Here is a 6,000-nt window from a genome sequence, read left to right as displayed (position 1 = left end):
CGCCCGCGACCGTGCCTTTTTGACCTGGGAAGGAAGGTGGAGAAGAGAGCACGCGTGCACATTTCCAGCCCCATCGTTTTAGGCCGGGGTGGCCACCCTGAGAAACATATTTGTTGGATTGTAATGGCTACATAAAATACGATATGGGGTGGGGGGCGATTGAAGAGGGATACAAAGGAGTAAGTCGGTGGAACCCAGGGACACAAGCGAGGGGGCACGGGGTGGGGGTGGGGATGGCGCGCGACATTTTAAATCCTGCTGCGGGAGAAAGGGGCTGGCCGGCCGCGGCGCTGGCCGCCAGGGAGACGCGCCGGCGGCAGGTTTAATTCAGGGGCTGGCGCGGCGCTGGCGGAGAAGGGGCAAGCAGAAAAGCGGCCCCCTCCCCCCCCCACCCCATGGCCTGGCCCCGGGGCAGCTGAGGCCACCGGAGCCGAGAGTCTAAATCCGGGGCCGCAGGGGCCGCCCCCTCGGCGGGCCCGGCGCTTCCCGCCCCGCCGCCTGTTGCTAAGGGCCGGGCTGGCGCCAGGCGGGAGGCCTTAGCAACTGAGGCTGTCCCGGGCCCCAGGGACGCGGCGCGCGCGCGTAAGGGTGGGGGTGGGGGGCGGCCACAGTATGCACTCCCCCCCCCGCCCCCAACACTCTTCTCTTAGATATACAGGAGAAAAGTGTGTGTGTGTGTGTGTGTGTGTGTGTGTGTGTGTGTGTGTGTGTGTGAGAGAGAGAGAGAGAGAGAGAGAGAGAGAGTGAGAGGTGTGCGCGAGGGAGGGGGGCAGCCAGATTCTGCCCCCCCCCCCTCAATACGCTTAGGTCCTTCACAGACAAGCTGGGGGGAAGAGGTGTAAGAAAAGAGTATGTGCAAGCGCTAGGGGAGGCAGCTAGATTACCGCCCCGCCCCCCCCCCCCCCCGCCCCAACACACACAGATCCTCTTCTCATGAGAAGAGGACAGAGTATGAAGAGAAGAGAGTGGGTGTATCTGAGTATGTGTGAAGGGGGGCATCCAAATTACCACCCCGCCCCCGTGGACAGAGGGCCCCTTTTCCTAGACACGCAGGCGGGGTCTAGAAGGGAGGAATGGGGTTTATGAAGAGAAAAGGGTGTGTGTGTGTGTGTGTGTGTGTGTGTGTGTGTGTGTGTGTGAGTGAGAAGGGGGCGGCCTTCCTCGTGGACACAGGCCCTCTGTGTCTGCGAGTGCCTCGGAAAGGGGCATATGAAGTCCTGCCAAAGGGGCTCGAGTGTGTATGTGTGTATGTGTGTGTGTGTGTATGAAGTGGGGAGAGGGAGCAGTTGAATTACTAGCCTTTTGGTTCACAAATCCTGCTCTCATAGACACACTGGCTGTGGCCAGAGAGAGGAAGGGGGTTTCTGAGGAGAAAAAATGGTGTGTGTATGTGTGTGTGTGTGTGGGGGGGGGGAATTAACCCCTTGTGGACATAGCTTTGCTTCTAGACACACTGCCTGTGTCCGTGAACGAGGAGGGTTTATGAGAAGAAAAAGTGCGTGCGTGCGTGTGTGCGTGTGTGTGTCTCTGTGTGTGTGTGTGTGTGTGTGTGTGTGTGTAGGCTACCAAATTAACCCCCTTGTGAACACAGATTGACTCTAATGGACACACGTGCCGTGTTAGCTGGTGGGGAAGGAGGTGGTGTATGAGGAGAAAAGGGGTGTGTGTATGTACTTGTGTGCATGCAGTTTATCCTCTTTCCTCTATTTACATAAAGCTGTGTCCGAGATGATGGCTGTGAGAAGAAAAAAAAGGCTGTGCATGTATGTTGTTAAAACATTCCCCCTCCTCTTCCCCCCTCCCCCGCCCGAAGGATTGCGGATCGATGTGGGGGGCAAGCTTTCTCACTATAGACCCACAACTGTCGGGGGTGGGGAACGTGTGAAGAAAAAATGGGGTGTTGGACACCCCCTCTCCCCATATACACAGGAGAGAAGGGTAATGGTGTAAAGAAGAAAAGAAATCGATGCGTGTGTGCTTAGGTATTGCGGGGAGACAGACCACTCACTCCCCCCTCCCGTGCTAACAGCAGTACCCTTGGGGGAGGGGCCAGTGAGCATCAGGTGCAGTGGGCGGGGCCAGACGAGTAGGCGGAGCCGCGGCGCAGAGGGCGGAGTTTGGCTCGGGCTGTGACAGCCGCGGGTGCCGCCGCCTCCAGTGCAGGGCCAGAGCAAGGGGATTTCCAGCTCTGAGAGAGGAAGTGCGGTGTGTCTGTGTGTGTGTGTGTGTGTGAGTGTGTGTGTGAGTGAGTGAGTGAGTGAGTGAGTGAGTGTGTGTGTGTATGCATGTATGTATGTGTGTGTGTGTTTGTGTGAGGGATTACAGCACAGAAGGGACTTTCCAACCCCAGCGGCGGCGGCGGCGGCGGCGGCGGTGGCTACAGCCCCAGATCTTCCCCCCCTCCCCACCACCTCACACCCCTCCCCCCAGCCCCTTCCCCCTACTCCCTCCTTTTCCTCCTCCCCACTGGGACAGCAGCCGCTCCTCCTCTCCCCCCACCCCTCAACTTGGCCCTGCTGCTTCTCCTCCTCCCTTCTGTCCTTCCCCCACCGCACCCCCCACCCCTCATACTCAGCCCAGCCCACCCGCCTGCGAGATGGGGCTGAAGGGGGAGGAGGAGGGTGCGGAAGGGGGAGCAGGACCCACTTGGCTTCCCTAAGCGACCAGTGGCTTTGAGGAGCCCTAGCCGGTGGCAGATCTATCAGTCTTGGGTAAGGGGGAAAAACTGGGGGAAAGGGGAGGAGGAAGGGGAGGGGGGGACCCCTGAGAAAGTGGAGGGGGTTGGTTTGAGTGTTCTTCCACGTTGCTTTGCTACGCTGTAGGGAGGGGGGGTGGGCGTGTTGAGGGAGGGGGGAGGCGGGGCAGCCACCTTCCCCCGGTGTGGCCGGGGCACTTGCTTCTGCAGCTTTTTCAGACTCCCTCCCTCCCTCTCCTTCCCTCTCCCCCCCCCCGCCCCCTCCCTTTTTCCCTCCCTCTCCCTCCCCCCCAAGCTGTGCCCTTGCTGCTCTCTTTAGCTTCTTGCTTCAAGATTGTGGCTGCTCCTGATCCTCATCTCTTGCCTTGCTGCTGCTACTGCTGTGGTTGCTGATCCTGCTGCTGGAGGCTTGGGCTTTAGACCCTCTTCCCAGCGCTGCCTGCCCTGTTGCTGCCCAGGCAAAACTCGGGCTTCTCAGTGGGGCGACATTACAGCCGCGGGCCCCCAAACTGATCGGCATTTCCCTGGTGCCGGCACTGCTGCTGCTGCAGAAAGGATGGATCAGTAAGTATTACCGTGGCCCAGGACTCCCATGGCAATTCTGTGTGTGTGTGTGTGTGTGTGTGTGTGTGTGTGTTCTTGCCTTAATTTGGCGTTATATTTTATGGAAACCTCTGTCCAGTTCAGTATTTCCTAATGTAGCCGGGAATGAGTGGGTTATGGGGCTTTAAAAGAAGTTTCGGCCACCTCTTCCTCTACTATTCTCTTCCTACCGGAGACTAAAAACACTTTAATCTAACTTTGAAAAACTTTGTAAGAGAAAGATGTTATTCCTTTGGAAATGTCTTGGGGTTAAGGCACTATTTATGGCTTTTTCTCTTAAATAATTTGCTCTTAGCTACTTAGAGGCAGTAGAATTACATTAAAGAATGCATTCTAATGTGATCTGGATTTTCCCCTCATGGAAAATCCGCAGAATGTTTCAGTGTGGACGGTTGCACCTGGTCAGCATAGAAGAATCTTTTTTTTTTTTTTTTCCCCTCAGCTTTCAAGAAAATGATTCCAAGGCCTTATTGTATGTGATTTTCTTTTCTCTCTCTTAAAATCAGTGTTCTGTGTGCTGAGAGGGATAAAATTATGCAGCCCTGAAAAAGAGATACTCCATTCAAAAGCATTTAAATTCATGAATGTACTTACCCTGGTTGAGTTTAGGGTTTTTTTTAAGCCATTATTTTAAAGTTTATACTGAGTCATTCCTCTGCAGATGAACCTCTGACTGATTCATAATCAGAAAACTGCAGTGGCCTGTAAGATAGAAAAGTACTGTAATACAGTTACAGATAGCTTGCAAAATTTTATCTTCAGTTGATATTAATGAAATCCCCCAAAGCAATGATGATCACAGTTATTCCTACTACTTCATTTCCAGCTCCATCTTGAGGTGCCAACCTATTGATTACATATTAATGAAACTCAGCCCCTTTTGGGATGTCTAGTTGATATTTAGACCTTTGGAATAATTTTCACTGCTTAAAATTATCTCAAATTAATTTTTTTAAAGGAGTAAAAAATGATTGAGTACAGAGTCCCAAGGACATGCTTAGGATTCCAATATATCCTCAAATGGTTAATGGTCAGCCAAAGGGGAAATTGTTTTTGAAATGTTTACATTCATCTTAGAATGAATTTACAGCCAGAAATTGGGTGTATTCTATTTTTATAGACATTATAAGAAAGCAGGATTTAGCACATTGTATGCTTTTCTTAATTTACATTCACAGCATACAACTGAAGAGGAGCCATTATTTTTCAACATATGCTGTGAATACATATTAGGAGTAAAACCTTGGAAGACGCTGGTTTCTGTAATCTTGGTTTTGGCAATGATTTAATTGTTATGTGAAGAAATTGTGTGCACTGATATGCCATTTTAAAATCCGCTAGTTTTGTAAATGGAATCTTTAAAAATTTTCTTATTTAAAAAGGCTTGATCAGATAATAGGGAGAAATTGATAAAATAGTATAAAGTCATCCTCAATTTAAGTGAATGAAAAAACAACTTAAAGGAAAACACTTACCTAGTTATGTTCTGCTTATAAAAATATCCTTAAGAATTTAAATTTGAATTAAAACACACACCCGAAGCCTTGCCATTCCTAGACTGAAACAAAATAAGCCACACTAATGCCAAAATAGGAAAATTTTATGGCCAGATTGGAAACCCCTGAGAATAGGGGCTTATTATGGAAATACTGACAGACTTTGAATTTTAGCATCACTAGTTAAAATCAAACCTTATCAGGGTTGTGGTTTACAATGTAAGGCATCTCACTGAAGAGTAATCTGTTCCAGCTGTCATATCCTATAATATAGGATACCAAATAGCAGCCAGAAAGAATTCCAGCATAGTGATGGTGTTTTTTAAGCATACATTGGACATTTTTCTGTGATAGGAAAGGAGACCAGTTTATTTTATTTGTATGTCTTCCAATTCCCTAAGAAGACTCTTGATCAGTGAGAGGGTTATCAAGATATTCCGATGGAAATAGACAATAGAAGGGAACCAATGGTTTGTTAATCCCACCAAAATAACATTATTGTTCATGTCTTTAAATGATGGATTTAAACTAAGGAACTACAGTTTATTCCGTAAGCTTTCCTCCTTCCCTTAACCCTTCCCCTTTTCATAGACATAATTATAAATACTATTTCATTACTGACACTGACCTCTGTTAGACAGATTTCATAAATAGGAATATTGTATTACAGGGGTTTTTTGTTATGAATCCCTATGAGAAATCTTAAATCACTCTTATGAAAAAAAATTTGGAGTAGTATGTTTTGGGTTACTATTAAAATAAATATACTAATTGAAATGTAAAAGGGTATTAATAATTGCTAAAAAAAGGCTTTTTTCTTTCAAATACTATTTTTATATTGGAAAATTCTTTGAGAGATTTAACTGTTACTGTGTTGCAAGTCTGAGTTAGACCAAAGAAAGGAGATTGTGTTAAAGTTGTTCATCTCTATTTTCCCATCTTGATATAACAAGAACAGTATGTGATCCAACCTATCAAATGTTACGCAATAGCTGAAATTTGATTGCATTGGTCAATTTAAGAACTCTTAGCTCAGAAGCTATACTCTCATGTTTGAAGACTATGTATCATTTCTATAGAAGCAAGACTACCCTGGGTCATTAAAAAAAAAGTTTTATTGATGTCTTTTGTTTTTGCATCAGTCATTTCCAACTAAAGCTCCTCCTTACATCACTGCCATGGAATGATTCGCTATTAAAAAAAAAA

At 47.8% G+C, this 6,000-nt stretch overlaps 1 protein-coding gene across 7 annotated transcripts in view; it reads left to right on the top strand.

Moving 5' to 3' along the window:
• Positions 1-2,479: 2,479 nt before the first annotated feature.
• TRAF3 (TNF receptor associated factor 3) overlaps positions 2,480-6,000 on the top strand; it is a 171,647-nt gene continuing 168,126 nt past the window's right edge. For 2 of the 7 annotated variants that reach the window (XM_043983785.1, XM_043983786.1), the window contains exons 1-2: positions 2,481-2,711; positions 3,015-3,259. The gene's annotated coding sequence lies outside the window, so the exon portion shown is untranslated. Of the gene's footprint in view, positions 2,712-2,990; positions 3,260-6,000 lie in introns of all 7 variants that reach the window. The other 5 variants (XM_043983790.1, XM_043983791.1, XM_043983792.1 and 2 more) reach the window with 4 other exon arrangements.

This window comes from Dromiciops gliroides, chromosome 2 (assembly GCF_019393635.1).
Source record: "Dromiciops gliroides isolate mDroGli1 chromosome 2, mDroGli1.pri, whole genome shotgun sequence".
Taxonomy (NCBI): Eukaryota; Metazoa; Chordata; class Mammalia; order Microbiotheria; family Microbiotheriidae; genus Dromiciops; species Dromiciops gliroides.
Note: the sequence above shows the minus strand (reverse complement) of the source record. Positions and strands in the feature narration are given on the sequence as shown.